Source organism: Carya illinoinensis, chromosome 11, assembly GCF_018687715.1.
Source record: "Carya illinoinensis cultivar Pawnee chromosome 11, C.illinoinensisPawnee_v1, whole genome shotgun sequence".
Lineage (NCBI taxonomy): Eukaryota > Viridiplantae > Streptophyta > Magnoliopsida > Fagales > Juglandaceae > Carya > Carya illinoinensis.
Genome location: NC_056762.1, coordinates 1,567,637 through 1,585,922, shown reverse-complemented (window position 1 = coordinate 1,585,922; position 18,286 = coordinate 1,567,637). Strand labels below are relative to the sequence as shown.

Below are 18,286 nucleotides of genomic sequence, written 5' to 3'. Positions count from 1 at the left end.
GTGGATGTGAAGTGATCCCAAAACTTGGGAAAGAGCTCAACATGACAACATCATAGGAATTCCAAATTAACTGAGGATCAGTATCAGTTATCTGTCCCAAAAGATTGTTGAGTTATGAATAACAATCAATGGCAGACTAATTTGTTCCAAATGCATCCAATCATGAAGATTAGTTTCAATCTGGAATTGTAAGGGAACATCATAATCAACGCAGTTGTAAAGTTGCAAGTAACTTCCACAGCCTCGAGATTTCGAAGGAGCAGTAGACAGAGACGGGAACGAAGGTATTAATTAGAACTAGGAGAGACAATCAAAATCAAATTCATTTTTTGTCTTTCTATGTGAGAATTAAAGAATGACGTTGTGTCATGGATACAGTGCAGGTTGCGGCTCAGAAACTCATGGTATGATGAAAATGAGCAGGAGCAACACCTAAAAGATCATGCTCAGATCGATCTTGGAAGAACCCTACAATGGAGAGAAGATAAATGAAGGCCCCGGAGCTATGGAATCACAGAAATGCAGAAGAGAATATAGAGAATGAGAATGACTTTGTACAATAGGAAACCATGATATAAATCATATATAGACACTGTTAATTGTTAGTGCAATATAAGGAGAGTATTGCAATACAAAGATAATAGTACAACTGAACAAAATAATGTATATGGAAGATCGATCGTGGGTGGACTAAGGTATGAAAAGTGTTACAGTCAAAAGAGATCCCACAAATAGACGTGGCTTGATGTGGATTTGTTTTGTTAGAATCTTTTTGTAGCTATAGTACTTCTCGGTAGGAAAACGAGGATCCATGCTAACACCCTGTCAAATGAGGCTAGTTGAATTGCCTGCTTCTTTTACCATAGCCCCTTCAACTATATATGTGTGTGTGTATATATATATTGTTTTGAGTATATATTGAATGATCATAGTCTAGAGGAACCAAGAGAAAGAGCACGAGTGACCAGTTCCCTCCTCAATATCTTTCCCGCAGGAGATTTTGGAATGGAATTGATGAAAGAGACGCGTCGGACCTTCTTGTATGGTGCAACCTGCAAACAGAAGTGCATGCACCAGACCAGGTCTGATCAATTAGTAAGAACACCAACAATATTGTGCAACTTGTGCCTGCTAATGATCCTGTATACACTAATTAAATGATGAACATAAAAAAAAAAAAAGTTGAAACATATATACAAGGGAGGATCTTCATCATCCTCCCTTGGAAGAATATGTGATAAATTTAGCCAGGTAATTAAGAGATATATGTCTTTGTTTTTTATCCTATCAAGATTTGGTGGGAAAAGAATCAATCAAGAGGTCAAAAACTTATGATGTCTCATTTAAACAGCTAAGAATATCATGAAATCTATAGATCCAAATCACCCAATGTCACCAGTTGATGTCCAAAATTACGGGTACATTCCAATTAAATTAGGCTTTGAATTTCATCATGAGTTGTCTCTATTGAATTATCTGGAAGGAAGGTCACCTGTTTTGCCATGAAACCTATAACTTGAGCCTCTCCGATATTGCTTCCAGGATTTCTTACCACAAAAGCCATGGGAATCTGCCCTGCTTCTTCGTCAGGGTACCTGCTTCCAAGGCCCAAAAACATGTTAAGCCGTCCTAAATCTTTCAAAAAAAGGGACCCCTGGCAACAGTTTCTCGTCAATAGACAGGCATAAAAAAAATATGCAAATCTGTAAGCTAGTGCAGATAACAGTCATTAGAAGGCTACAAATACGAAAAATTAATCAACTTTTATATCTTTCTCATATGGAAAAAGATGCCAAGCAATACAACTATATAATATACAACAAGACACTTACGGAATCACAGCAGCATCTGCAATTTCAGGATGTGATAGAAGTAAATGTTCCAACTCAGCTGGGGGAACCTACAAAATAAATGGAGTGATTGAGATGACACTGCCTACTATAACAACTAATGTTATTTTGTTTGAACTTTGAAGGCTATCTCCAGATCAATCACCTGATACGCTTTGTATTTTATCAGTTCCTTTAATCTGTCAACAATGTAGAGAAATCCCTCTGAATCGAAATAACAAAGGTCCCCAGTCTTCAACCACCCTTCTGAATCCAATGTTTCAGCAGTTGCCTTGTCATCACCAACATAACCTGCGTACACACACTCCATGATTCTGTTCATCAAACAAAGCCATTATCTTGTTTAATGACATATAAAACACAGCAATTGTCACGTAAAAGCCCGCCTTGTCAATTAATGTTAAAAAAAAAAAAAAAAAAAAAAAAAAAAAAAAGGTTGTAAATGGAATAACTCAGTAAACGACCGTCACCATTCATGACTGTTGGCCCTCGTAACCAGAGCTCCCCTTTCTGGCCAGGAGGTAAAGCCTCTCCAGTAACAGGATCAACTATCTTGGCTTCCATATTTTCAGATAGGCGACCCACTGAACCATGCCGACGGGACTCCTCCGGTGTCACCATTACGGCCCCCCCTCCTCCACTCTCCGTCAAACCGTATCCCTGACATAAAACAACAAGAAAAGGTCTACCTTTGACGAGATCTTTGAAATGTAATGTTCACCAACATTTATTGAGAGCCAGCCATCTGAATATAAACAAATAATAGTCGGCAAAGAGTTCTTTTACACGATGATAGTAATTCTACTTACTCCATAAATGAAAGCCTCCATTAACCTAAACCTTCATATAAATATATATATATATATATTTATTTATTTATTTATTTCCCAAAATCTTAATCATCCAATTAAAAATAGTTTAGAACAACGACATACAATTGCTACTACTTTAGAAAGGAAAATACTAATTATATGTTGTGCCTTGAGTTGTCCTGAAAATAAACACAAAATAGATAGAGACAATATTTAAGTGGTTCGGCAACTTGCTTACGTCCACTGAGCGGAAACACTATATTTAAAACAACTTTATCTCAAATGGCACTACACACTTCTCACTTCACTCTCTCAATAGGAATAATTTTTCCTTCAGATGACCTCTCCTGAGGTTGAACTCATCTCCCTCCATATTACATCGCTGGACACAAGCTAGAGATGTTCAATGTCCATTTCACGTGCAAACATATGGGAGGAACACAATCATGTGAATTGGACACCACCAATATATGGGCACACATAGTGGACAGCACACATGAGGTGGTCCCTCAATATTATATATAAGTAAATTTATAAATTGATGTAGTTTGATATGGTATATTAGATTATAAAATTATTTTTATTATAAAATAAATAATTTTATAAATTTATTTTATGTAATCTGTTTGTTTGTGTGATTGTAACAGTTATCTTCGAATAATAGTTAAATTTGTTAGATATGTGTGTGTAGATTCACCCACGTACAAAAAAAGACAACACTCACCTGCATAATCGTCACGTTGGGGAACTTATCCGCGAAGCGCTCGGTGACCTCCTTTCCGAGTGGTGCGCCGGAGGATCCTAGCAGCTGGAGCGAGCTCAGATCGTACTTGTTGACGAGGTCAGACTTGGCCAGCGCCACCACAAGCGAAGGCGTAACCGGTATGAAGTTGACCCTATACGGTGTGGCTGCAGTATCTCAGTCTGAATTTGAGTCTGATTCCGATCCTTCTCCAGCAGGAGCTGTCGAGACTTCGCTAATTGGGCGATCAAGTTCCGGTGAGTTAGCAACGCACCTTTGACCCTCCCGGTCGTTCCCGAGGAGTACAGAATCGCCGCCGAGTTTGACTGACTCACTTGGACTTGCTGGACTCGGTCAGTGCCATTATGACTTCCGTTAATCATTGAGAGAAACTCGGGGGAGTCGAGGAGTATGGTACCTAGAGGAAGACTGGGGAGCTTGTGGGAAGTAGAAGAGGTGGCGAAGGCGATGACGGGGTTACAGAGTCGGACCTGGTAAGAGATTTCAGAGGCGGAACCGAGCGGATTAGAGGATGAAATGGTGACCCCTAAGGCCAAGAGAGCGAAATAGAGAACCGGAACGTGGAGGGAGGGAGGGACGAGAATGAACGCAACGTGGCCTTTGGACAGAGAGGTTGAGCTTCGGAGAGAGGTCGCAAGGGAATGGATTTGGGACAGGAACAGGGAGTATGATACATGGACTCCGGTGGAAAATTCTACGAGGAAGGTGGTAGTAGAGTTGGAAGCAGGGGATCGGAGGAGGAGCTCAGAGAGGATGAAGTCGGCGATGGAGAGCGGTTGGGAGAGAGGAGGGAGTGGGACCCGGGGGCGCAGGCTTTGAAAGGTCTTAGTTTTATGGCAGAAGCCGCTGTTGGGGTCGACGGGAGTTCTGGGATTTGTTTGGACGTCGGCCATGGAATGTACTGGCGGCAGCGGCGTCGGAGATTGGAGAGCATTTCTGCAGGTAGCTCGGATATATATAGAAGAAGAAAGATGAGGTAGTTTAACGTTTGAGTGTGACCGTTGGTTCAAATTGTGGACTGTTGTAATTAAGCGTTTGACCACTAACTCATAGTTATAATAATATCTTTTGCATTGATATCTATTATAAACTTTTACGTATCATTATAACTATTTTTTATATATCTTTTACATTTATTTATTTAGAACTTTTACATTGATATCTTCTTCTCTTCATAGGAAAAAGAAAATAATATTGAGCATGTATATAATATGTACTAGTGGAGGCCAAACGGCACGTTTGCTTAGTTGTGTTTTTTAATTGTCTTATATAAAAATTTGTTTAGAGCAAATTTGAACAAAAAAACAAAAATACAAACAGAATTTTTTTTTTCTATGATCATTGTAGTTCTCAGCCATATTGCAAAGGGTCAATAGAGAGAATATTGAAATTTTTGTATTGCTGCTGATTAAATATTTCTAGATCTGCAGCAAGTTGAATCATCTATTAGTTTTTTGAAATTTATACTGCAATAGTCTCTATAAAAGGCAGATGCTCCTATATGTTAAATATTTAATGTGATTAGAGAATGAATAAATATGTAAATAATTAATTTACAAAAAAAAAATAAAAAAATAATTAATATGCTCCTATATGTTATATATTTAATGGGAATAGAGAATGAATAAATGTGTAAATAATTAATTACAAAAAAAGTAAAATAAAAAAATAATTAGTATTTTATTATAATTTAAAGTTGAAATGTTTCATGGTATAGAAACTGTAGGAATGAAGAAATTTATTTTATGAATTTTAAGTTGTGAAATTTAGTTTAATGTGTTTTTTTGGTATTAATTATTATTTTGCATTTAAATTGATCTTTACTTTAAATTAGTTTAATGTTGGACTTTAATTATTTTATTTTATTAATATTGAGTTGTAGTGTTTTTATTTGGCTCTTATTTATTTTTTTATTATACATTTTTCTTTTGTTGAACTCTTCTATTTTCGGAGTAGGCCTGTGTTGAGTGTATTTTATTTTTCTTTTGGGCCCAGTCCAACTCGTGAGCTTTCAACTCAACCCACTAAATTGTTGTTAGATTTCCCTTCATTTTGGGCCCAAGCCCATTCGGAGACCCAGCCTAGCCCGTGAGCCATGAAACCCAGCCCTCTCTCCTTGGCAATACAGCGTCGTTTGGCATGCCTGAGGGCTTCTTCTTCTTTTCTTTCTTTCCTTCTTAGCGCCGTTCACTTCCCTTCTTCTTCTTCCTTTAGCTGTCATAGCTCTCTTCCACCATTCTTCAACTGGTAATTTTCAACTGGCAAGTAGAAAATATGTACACTATTATTTGGTTTGATTGAACTAAAAAAAAAAAAAAGGGCTGAGTTTCATTTGTTTATGCTTCATTTTTTTTCCTAATATTTTTAAATATAGATGAAGATGGATGGATTTGGGAGAATTATGTCCGCATTGATATAAAATAAAAGTAGATATATTTGATACTATGTATATATGTGAGGTCAAATCTCGCATTGACCAAAAGTAGTGGTCTTAGATATGAAAATTAAATATTCGGTGAAGTGAGAAGAGAACACGAACCAGCATGTATGCGGAGTTTTGTTGCTGCTTGACTATCGGTGAGGTGAATGGAGTTCTGCTCAACTGTTGGTAAGTGCAGCACTGGTTTTTTTCAGTGAAGGGCCAAATCGACTGCTTTACACCCAGTAGATTGACGCACCAAATCGACTGCTGCAATTCTTTTTTTCGGTGAGGTAAGTGCTGATGCTAAAATAGCACGTAAGTGCTGTAGTTTTGTCGGTGGCCGGCGCCATGAGGAAGGGTAGCAGGTGGATGCGAGATTGGGGGCTAGGGTTCAGTTTGGTCTTCGCACTTCACTCTTCATAGTTTACACACAGAGTCAGGGGTACAACACAGATAAGCGATATTTACTTGTACACGGACACACATGGATAAAAAAAAGGGAATTAGAAATTTATGTTTATTCCTTAACAATGTGATGGACATGTTATAAACCATCTTGTATTGTATGACCACATTTAGTCGTCGTAATTGACTAAGTCGTAGTCGTCAATTGAGACTTTTATAACCCTATAAATATTGGTATATTGATATCAGAACATACAATCAATGAAAGAAGCATCTCTCGTTCTCTCTCTATCTTTGAAACTCTCTCTCTTTTCTCAATGATTCACAACACGTTATCAGCACGATGCGTGAAAAATCTTCCTTACGCCGCATGCTTGCCGCGATCTAGGACTTTGAAAAATATGAAGAAGCTAGCTTGAGTAGATACCTTATCTCCAAGCTTGCCAGCGAAGGAGGTTTTACCGCCGAGCCTGGAAACGGCGATGGCCACGATGGCTGGGGCTCCATTGGGGCCTTGAGGAATCCTGAAGCTTCGGCTGAGGAAAGAGAGATCAGTGGCCATATTCGGATGTTTGAACGGCGTTGTACGGACCACCGTTGGATACGCTGGCGGATCCAAATCGAATCAATTTTGTGCCTTCATGGGTTCAGAACAAGCGCCAGCTGCTGGTCTTTTTCCTTGAGCACTTCCTTCGCCAAGGTTCTCGTCTGCCGTGGCGAGGAGCAAGGGCCTGTCCGTGCCTCCATGGAGGAAGAACCGATACATGCAGAAGATGGGTTCGGAGTTGAAAGCCATCACTGAGGGCTTGGATTTGGGCAAATCCTCAACAAGCTATGATCCACTTCCTTCTGTATCAACGTCACACTATCCTCGGCCACAATCCTCAAATCTCTCGAATTTTATTTCTTTTATGATCTAAGGATTTGTTGGTTTTTGGTATAAACGGACCGCTTTGGTGGGTTTCATCATATTCTCGGGACCCAAAGAATATCCGGTGGGTTTGATCCAATGTGGGTTTCATCATCTAAAGCACTCTACAGAGCCTATCTACGGTATCACTCTCACACTTTTGGTGTATACTCTGTTCTTGCGAGTCTGCGCAAGAATCAGAGAACAGGGACGACGAGGATTCAAGGATGGAAGGAAAGTCCTCGCCAGCAGCCCACGTTTTGGGCTTGTTGGCAACATTTGAACAAAGAAAAAAAAAAAAGAAAAAAAAATGAAAGAGAAGGAGACCTACATCAGGCACCTTTGGAGCTTGTGCCAAAATAAGTAGGACCCACGCCTCGCAAGCTATATTCTTATTTTTAATTTCGTGCTAAACATTTCAGTTTCGTGGGTTGTGTTTTTTGACTTTCTGACATGTTTATTTTATTTGATAGGTGATGATTATTGAGCACATTTTCTGTGAGAGATTGGACGACCGGATTAGGTATGGAGGGTTCGTCCATCCCCACCAGAGCCAAGAATAGATCCGATACCACCAATCCCGATCTGCCATGCCAGTCCTCTATTTGTTCCCTCTCTACCATGCTCGTCGATCTTGAGGAAAGAGAGAGAGGGGCTGTGAGGTGGTGTCGGCTTGAGGAAGAAAAAGTCTCCTTCCTCTGTATTCTGTAAATTCTAAAAATCTTTAATCTTAATCTCACAAACTCAGATGCCAAGAATTGTAATGAATCTTGTAAGGAACTTTGAAAACAATAAAAAATCAATGCATAGAATACAAAGAATTTACGTGATTCGATCCTAATGATCTACATTCATGACAGCAACAGTCAAGAGATTTGAATATGCACTTGACTTGTTCAATTAGATTTGAATCTTTACATGCAATGAGCATGTCATCTATATACAATAGTAGATTTACTAAACTTTCCCCAAATTGCTTGTAATACACACATCTATCATACCCACTTCTCTTGAAACCATGTTCAACCATGTGTAAATTAAATCTTTTGTACCACTACCTCAGTGACTATTTAAGTCCATATAAAAAAAGATTTCTTGAGTAAACACATTTGATTTCTGTTGAATTCATTAGTAAGCCCTTTTTGTGGTTGCATGTATATTACCTCATCGAGTTCTCCATACAAGAAAGTTGTTTTTACATCCAATTGTTCCAAGTACAAATCTTCATAAGCAGTGTAAGATAACAATAGTCTTATGGAGCTATGTTTTACAACTGGAAAAAAGATTTCATTGTAGTCTATTCCTTCTCTTTGAGTGAACCCCTTAGCTACTAATCTTGCCTTATATTGTAGACCCTCAATCCCTAGAATGCCTTCCTTTCTTTTGTAGATCCTTTTGGATCCAACTAGTTTTGATTTCTCTGGTTTAGAAACCAATTTCCAATTTTTATTCTTATTAAGAGACTTAATTTCCTCATGCATGGCTAATTTCCACTTATGAACCTCTTTGTTTGCCATAGCCTCTTTATAAGTCCTTAGTTTCATGTCAATAACCTCTTCTACGATAGTTAGTGCAAAAGCAGTTAACTCTGCTTCCATACCTCTGAGGAGGTCTAATTACCCTCTTTTGTTTGTCCCTTACCAGATTATAGGAATTAACTCCACCTTGATTTCGGTCATCTAAGCTTGTTTCCTTAGTTTTTCCATATTGATCATCCAGTTGAACTGGTGAGGTTTCAGTTTGCTTCACTTCAAGTTGTATCTTATATAAGATAGGATCTTGTGTTGATTCAGTTTTCCCTACTTGTACTCGAGCCATTTATTGTTCATTGAAGGTCATGTCCTTGCTGATTATATACTTTTGTTTCCCAGGTTTATCAATCCACAGCTTGTAACCTTTGACTCCTTCAGGATACCGCACAAAAATGCACTCTAGGTTCTAGCTTCTCTGTTTTTACGTGCATAAGCCACACATCGAAACACTTCAAGTACTTATACTTTAAAGGTTTTTCAGACTACATTTCTTATGGGGTTTTGAAGCCAACTGTCGTCAAGGGACTTCCCACATGTGAAGTCAACTCAGTATCTCATTCCTCGAGTACAAGTGAAGTCCTCTATTTATGTAATACAAAACAAAACTGATTAAATGAATAAGATTCTGTTCCCTCAGCATGTTAATATACCCAAGACTTCCAACACATGTGCAGGCTGTGCAGCCATATGCTACCATGTGCTTTATGTTAGTTTCGGTTTGGTAATTTAATTTGAGATTAAATATTAAAATATTATATTTTAATATTATTATTATTTAAAAATTAAAAAAATTAAAGAAATTAAATTATTTATTATATTTTATATGAGAATTTAAAAAAATTATAACGATAAAATGAAAATTTTGTAATTGAATGAAAATTTTGAGATTTCTTGAGGCCGGAGAATCTTCTATTATTGTGTAACATGGTGTGCCATGTGTTGAACGTGATTTGGATCTTATCGTGTCATTGGGTAGCAAAGGAAATTAATAGTAGAAAATTATAAAAATAATTCTCAGTTGGATTATGATATGTCCATATTAAAGATTGCAATATTTTGATCTAATTTATATTAAATCTACAGGTGTAGAAGGTCCAACAACAGGTCACCCTCTTTATTAAATACTCCTCCTAATTAAGAATGTCCATGTTTTACTCTAGGGAAACTCTACTCTCACAAAGCATGTCCTGCGAGTTTTTTTGGACCGAATTATTTTTTATTTAATTTAATTTATTTAATAATTAAAAAGGTATTTTTTAATAATTTTATAAATTATTTTACTTGTAAAAATATTTAAAGGAATTTAAAAAAAAAGTGATAAGAAAATCTTGGTAGACTATTCGGTGGCGCTAGCTAGGACTGTTCATCCGGGTTCCAACCCGGGAACCCGGGTACATCCGGGCCGGAAACCGGGTCAAAATGTTCCCAAACCACCGATTGGTTACTAGGTGTTTTCTTGGATTTTTTGGGTAAAGGTGGGATAGAATGGGTAGGCTGTTGTGTATATGTGGATGAAGAAGTTGGTAGATTCCCATGCTCTTCCACATCAACTGAAAGAGAAATGGAGTCACTACCAACCCCTTGAGTTGTACCGACATTACAACTCACAGAATCTTCTTCCATCTGTTACTGAGTAACAAACACAGTAGAATAAAAAATCAAACACAGCAAACAAATAACTGAACATTATATAAACAAAAAAAATAATATTGAGTTCAGAGACTAAAGAAATATTTTCAAACTCTGGTCATAAGGGGCACTTGGCCCTTGTTTTTCTGCTGTTGATTTGTTTCATGAGGCACCTTATCAATTAAACTCCAAGATTGTAAAGTTAAAGAGAGATTTATAATATAATTTTTATTTTAGAATTTAAAAAAGTTAAATTATTATTATTTTTTATTTTGTTTAGAAGTTTAAGAAAGTTATAATAATTAAATAAAAAAGTTAAAAATTAAAAATTAAAAAATATTTATATTTAAATATTAATATAAAAAGAGATGAGATAATTTCATAAATTTGTGAAGGCAAACTCTGGTCCTTGTTTTTCATAAGGGGCACTTGGCCCTTGGCCCTTGTTTTTCTGCTGTTGATTTGTTTCATGAGGCACCTTATCAATTTAACTCAAATAAGTCTATTGGATGTGAATATCATTTCAATTTAACTCAAATATATTATTTCTAAAATTTATTATCTCAAAATTAAATTCATGTTTATCATCTCAAAAGCAATAAAAGATGTTTTAAAAACAAGATGGTAACATGTTTAGTAGAATAACACAATTTATTAGAGTATAATGCAACATGTCAATTTATTTACAAAAGTAATCAAGAAATTTATTGATGGACATGGCAGTCAAGTAATCATCTAATTACATATAATTTAAACATAACATTTTACATAATTCTCTTCTACTGTACTAAATATACACACCTATGATATTTGATAACCATTAAGAAATTGAAGTACAGGGTTGAATCATACTTAATGTGTCGTGGGAAGGTGTGGTTACCTTGCTTCAACTTGGCAAGGGGGGTTCATCTCTTATATGCTTTGCATGATCTTAATAGGTATTAAAAAGAAGGTGAAGCATTTTCCATCCAGAAATCTTCTTATTTATATTGGGATATACAGAAAGTAGCTTGACAAAGCTTTGAAAATTTGAATAGTGTTACACTGCTTTACTTAATATTCTCAAAATCTCAAACAAGATAATCCAGAGAAGGAAAGAAAGCAATCTCTGGAAAGAAAGCAGTACAAGATGCATTACAAATTAAATTTCTCACGCTCATAAGGTTTCACCGTTTCGTTGGCAATAAAAACAATTAAAAATGTGAAAGTCCCAATTAATTTTCTTATATTTCCTCAAAATCATAAAAAGGTTGTGCAAGATTGGCAAATGTGAAAGTCCCAATTAATTGAAAAATAAATAAATAAAGAAATTCTATGCAAAGGCTAATGTCCATGAATGTTTCTAGGAATTAATTGGTGGGATTTAGTAATAAGTAAGATCTTCTCATTTTTACTTAAAATGGATATGTTTGTTCAACACAAAACATGAGACTTTGACATAGTCTGATATTTCATAAAAGCAAAATCTACTGTGAACAGAATTTATTTATCTATCATAAAAGCAAACGTCACAGCTCTATCATAGTGGGTTAATTTCCAATTTCATTCAGCCATTCTTCTACATATGGGATTTCAATTCTCTCTCAACCCAAATGAGCAGAGACAAAAAATAAATAATACTACATGTACCAAAGCCATACATCTGGTACCTCTATTTCTAGAAAACCCAAACAGATAGGAAACAAAAAAAGGCAACATATAAGAAGAAAAATCCCTTAATGCTATCGGCAGAGAAGGAAAAAAAACAGAGAAGAAAACAAACACAGAAGAAAGAAAATAAACCCTAATGCTATCGGCAGTCTAAGCTAAACAAACACATTATATAAGCATCTACTTACAAAGATCAGCACGGGGATGACGATGAGGCACGAGGGTGAACAAGCTAGAGTTTCGGAGAGACTCAGAGAGGGACGATGGCTATGGTTTTGGAGAGATTGAGAGAGGGTTCGGCGCGAGAGAGAGGCAGGAGATGGGTTTGGCGTGAGTGAGACGGGTTCAGAGGGTAGGGTTTTTTTTTTTTCTACCTTATATACACCCGGTTAACCGGGTTCCGGATTATAACCCGGGTCTCATAACCGGGTCCAGACCGGGTAGTACGGTCATAGGAATGCGGGTTTCAGCCCGGGTCAAATCTGGGCCGAAACCCATAACCGGGAACCCGGTTTTCCGGGTTCCGGTCCGGGCCGGTTTTTAACCGGCCCGGATGAACAGTCCTAGCGCTAGCACCACTCTTTACATTAAAAGCTTGTTGTAAAGCTTGTTGTACAGGTGACATTGGTAACAAAGCTTGTACGGGTTTCTTATTAAGAGGTCGCCAAAGATCTATGAAGGATTAATAGTACTTATTATTAAGGATGACGGATTAATAGTTGTTTGAGTTACTACTAAATAGTCAAATAATTATTAAGAGTAATTCTACGTATAATTATAAAGTACGTGAATATCACGTAATCGTTTTGAAAAAAAAAAAAGTGATTTATTATTAAAAATTTAGTTTTTTTTTTTATATAGATTTCATATTTTATTCATTTTTTTCAAAATGATTATGCGGCAGTTGCATAATTCACAATTATAAATATCTTTTCTCAATTATCAATATCAACTATCCTTGAATTCTTTAATAGGGATGGGGTCTGAGCTTGATGGAGCACCTACAGCTTCCTCTCGAAGAGTATTACATAATAAGCTAATACTTATAGATATATCTATTATATATATAAATGCCAATGTGGAAGCTACAATGTTTTCATCTAATATTTTTAATTCCAAATTTACTCTCTTGCTTTTACTATTTTACGTTTTAATCTCTCTGTTTTCCCCTTTCTCTCTTTGTCTCTGCTCCCGATTCCCCTCCCCTACCTTAACTTCTCTTTCCATCGAACGCCACAGTTGCAACCCAACCAACGCCACCCATCGGCTCCCCATCTCACTGAAGACTTTTCCTTCCCCACGGACCTCCCTCTCCTCTCTAGTCCCAAATGTCACCATTACTTTACCACTATTGGTTTTGGAAGTATATGTTTGATCATTAATGTGAAAAACACTATTGCTTGCTTCGATGGCTTCTTCAATTGCAATTGGGATAGAATCTGGTCAAAATGCACAACCATCCATCAACAGTTAGGCATGGCCCATACTCCATAGCAAAGCAAATCCCATCACAACAATAAAATATCACGAATCATTAAATTTCCCAAATATTAAAGACAAAACGCATGGTCTTAAATATCATTGCGGCGGGGAACTCATCATTGACAGTGTGCTCATGGTACCGTCGACTTGTGGCAGCAATTGGTGAAGAAGGTTGTGAAGGAAAAATCAGGAAGAGAAATGGTGTGTTTCGGCATGGCTGTGGGGAGAGAAAGAGACGGTCGGATGTTGGGGTTTCGGCGTGGGGTGATGTCGTTGATGCTGCAGCGGTGGCTGCAGGTCATGGTGGTGGCCGACGAGAAAAGAGGGTGGCTATGGTGGAGAGAGAGAGAGAGAGAGAGAGAGAGAGAGAGAGAGAGAGAGAGAGAGAGAGAGAGAGAGAGAGAGAGAGAGAGAGAGAGAGAGAGAGAGAGAGAGAGCGCTGACTGGACATGAGGAGTGAGAATGAAGAAGAAAATAAAAGAAGGGAAAAAGTTAGGGTTTGGTGGGTTTTAATCTAGGCCATTTATTCTAGGATTTTAAGACCTAATTCAACAGTGAGGATTTAATTATAGATTGAGCTACGTTTTATTTTTATGATCACTTTTTTCCCCCTTATGGATGGATTTAAAGTTGAATAATAGTATTTTTATATTAGATTTTATTTATAGATCACATTTTTTTTTTCTCTTGTGATCAGTGTTGGATTTTTTCATGTACAGTGTTATATGTTGGATTGTGATAATGAAAATGAATATAATTGTTGAATATTATTGAAGATTATGAAAATAAAATAAAAAATTAATTAAAAATAAAAATTAATTTCAAGAAATATAAATAATAAAAAATAATAATATTTTATTATTATAGAGAATGTGATGGCTAACTTAATGACGATTTTAAGTTTTGAGTGATTAATTAAAAGTAAAAAAAATACATATTTTTCAAATTTTGAAGATTAAGATAGCTAATCCAATGCAAATGCTCTAATTAGCTAATTACTTAGCAAATAAAAAAATACAAAAAATAAAAAGTCAATCATTTCAATGGAGGTAGCTCCTTGAGTCCTTATCAATGTTTTGAATATTGTACCGGATGTCGTACCGGTTAAGACACTGAAACGAAATATTTCGGTACCATTTCGTGTACCATTTCGGGATAGTCGATATATAAATAAATTATATATATAAATATATATATATATTATATTTCAAAATAATATTCTATATGTGAATAAATTATACATGAATACATATGTATATATAAATTATAAATAGTCTGGTATGAATTGAGGGTAAAAAAAAATGAGATTATAGCTTAAAAAAATGAAAAAGAAAAAGATAAAGGTATGTGACGCCCCCAAATTCTGTTTGGGATCGGATGGACATTTGAAGCATCGAGACATGCAACATAAGATTACCTGCCCCCGTTCATGACATATAAGATGTAATGTTCATAACATGCATCTAACACTATGCAATATTCGTAACGGACAATTTTTTTCTTTAGCAATACTATGCACCAAATTGAAATATCACAAATGTTTAAAATATACTTTATATATAAAAACTCATTGAATAACTAAGATCACAATACTGGTTCAAAATGGTTATGATCCAAAATGTACTGGAGATGTAACTTCATCGTACAAGTAGTAATTTACGTTAACTACTATATTGACATTGACGTCGTACCGTCACTCAGTCAACTATGTCTAGTTGGTCAGCTTCTGATTCTCCTTCAGATCCTATAACAAGATCTACCATTCGGGAGGAATGGTAGTTGGGACTACCTGTGACGCCCCCAAATTCCGTTTGGGATCGGACGGACATTTGAATCGTCAAGACATGCAACACAAGGTTACCTGCCCCCGTTCATGACATATAAGATGCAATAATCCTAACATGCATCTAACATTATGCAATATTCGCAGCGGATAATTTTTTTCTTTAGCAATACTATGCACCAAACTGAAAATATCCCAATACTGAAAACTTACTTCATACATAAAGATCCATTGAATAACTAAGATCACAGCACTATTCCAAAATAGTTATGATCCAATAGTATTGGAGATGCAACTCCATCGTATAAGTAGTAATTTAACTACTATATTAACATTAACGACGCACCGTCGTTCAGTCGACTGTGTCTAGTTGGTCAGCTCCTGATCCTCCTTCAGGTCCTGTAACAAGATCTACCATTCGGGGGGAATGGTAGTTGGGACTACCACAGTGAGATTTGATTACAAATCTCAGCAAGTTAACAAAAAACTTCCATACAGACTAATGATGCATGTATGACAGTAAAAGCATAAATGCATAATCATATTCATAAGTAATTAAAGCATAACTTAGTATACAACATAGCATAATTGACATAGCTTAAATTGAATCATGAACTGAACTTGACTTGACATGAACTTGATCTGAAACTTGACTTATCATGAACTTGCTCTGAAACTTGAATTAACATGAAAAATACATACTCCACAGTTGTTGTGGCCCCATGTATTCTACGTGTAAATACATACTCCACAGTTGTTGTGGCCCCATGTATTCTACACAAACTTGACTTAACATGAAAAATACATACTCCACAGTTGTTGTGGCCCCATGTATTTTACGCATCACAATTGTAGTTAAATACATACTCCACAGTTGTTGTGGCCTCATGTATTCTACACAAACTTGACTTAACATTTAAAAATACATACTCCACAGTTGTTGTGGCCCCATGTATTCTACACAAACTTGACTTAACATGAAAAATACATACTCCACAGTTGTTGTGGCCCCATGTATTTTACGCATCACAATTGTAGTTAAATACATACTCCACAGTTGTTGTGGCCCCATGTATTCTACACATCATAATGTACTCAAGATGAAATGTGACTGGAATACGAAAGGACTGAAGTCCTGACATAACATAACGTGACTTGAACATAACTTAGAATACATGACCAACTTGAGATAGAAACATTTCGTAACATGGCATAACATATAATAGACAACATATTTAACATGACATACTTGCAACAGTAAATATTACATGACTTGACTTACATGTAATAAATGACATACTTAGCATGACGTACTTGTAATGTACAGTAATACATAACAGAATATATTATGTAACAGATAAAAATTGATGACAGAATAAATTCTGTATAATAGACAATTACATGATAACTTGACATGGCATGACACATATGATAACATACATACATACACTGTAGTTCCTTTACTTAGCACACATAAACAGTAGACTGCTAGTAAGTTAAAAGCTAACTTACCTCGATCTCCGCGTTTCTTATAAAACTTCAAGTGCGATCACGAGGAACTGTAATTAGTGATTCTAAAAATTAGAACTAAATCACTAATAATTTGAAATATGGAAAATACTAACTTAAAGAGTAAAATTTTCATTTTACTCTCTACATGTGGGAAAATGACCGTTTTACCCATAACTTAAGGATTTTGCATACTAACTCCAAAAGTTTCCAAAATTTACATTCCTCATATAAATTTTGTCCTAAACTTAAATATCAACTCAGAAAATTTAAAACAAAACACAACTATGAAAAACACACTATGGCCGAAACATCCATAGGCCATTTCCCTTGATTTTTGTTGCAATTCCTTCCAACTTCAAAACTCATGCTTAAACCAAAATTTTGCAACAAATATCTTCCAATTCTAAGTTCAAAACCATACTTAAAACATCCATTTAGAAAAAGCTAATAATTAACACCAAACTTTTTTATAAAAAGATCTAAGCACTTGAATCATAAATTTTGACCTTAAATCAAAATATCTCCAAGAATTTCAAAAATCAAATCTTACTTCTAACATATTCATAATATCATCCTAACATCAACCATGCTTTAAATCATCAATCTAAAGTCACCAAAATCACAAAATAACATTTGGAGTTTTTGGTTTTACACTTAGTCCAAAAACAGAAACTTTTTCCTCAACTAGTTTTGATAAATCTCTTGATCTATGACTTATAATTGTATGATCTTCAAACCAAACCATCACATGGTTTAAAAAGATGTCCTAAAACATATATAAGCTTCTAATTCAAGATCACATGGTTAGAAATTAACCAAAAACATAAATTTAGCCAAGAATATCCACACTTTGGCTTATTTGAACATCTCTTTGCATAAAATTTCATATCTTTGAAACTAACATCAAATATCTTTAAAATAATAATATAACATGTATATAAGATGCTTAGGATTCTCCAATAAAATTATCAAAGTCATTAGAATAGGTTTAGACCACCAAAGAGTTAAACTTTCTCAAAACAGAAACTGTTTTTCCTCTTCCAGTTTCTAAGTTTCTAAATTTAAGAAAATCTTTCATCAAAACCTTTAATCATGCAAAACTCCTCAACCAATAGTCATATATACATGTTAACAATACTCCATAAAAATTTCGGACCAATATCTATCCATTAGCTTGGTCAAAAACTCCAAACTATAACATACTCTCCAGATTCACGCCCAGGATGACCTTTCCATGGTTAAAAATACTTTTGACCGACCAAATGACCATGGAATGATACGAAAAAATACATCTACGGAAACTAGACTCAAAGAGGAACAACTTATATGAAGGAGACTTTATGATAAAACACTTACAAAAGCTTCGAAATAGGTGTGCAAAAGAACTCCAAAAAGCTGTCCGAGAGAGAGTGTTTGGTATTCTTTCAATGGAAAGCATAAATGAAGATAATTTCGTAGGGAGGGGTGGCTGGAGATACTTGTGAATAAGATATGGAAGAGATAAGGCTGGAGTGAGAGTTAAGTATAGGACTCTCT

The 18,286-nt window shown here is 35.7% G+C and overlaps 1 pseudogene; it reads right to left on the bottom strand.

The window, feature by feature from the left end:
- Nucleotides 1–547: 547 nt before the first annotated feature.
- Nucleotides 548–4,491, bottom strand: LOC122280882 (annotated as a pseudogene).
- Nucleotides 4,492–18,286: the final 13,795 nt, after the last annotated feature.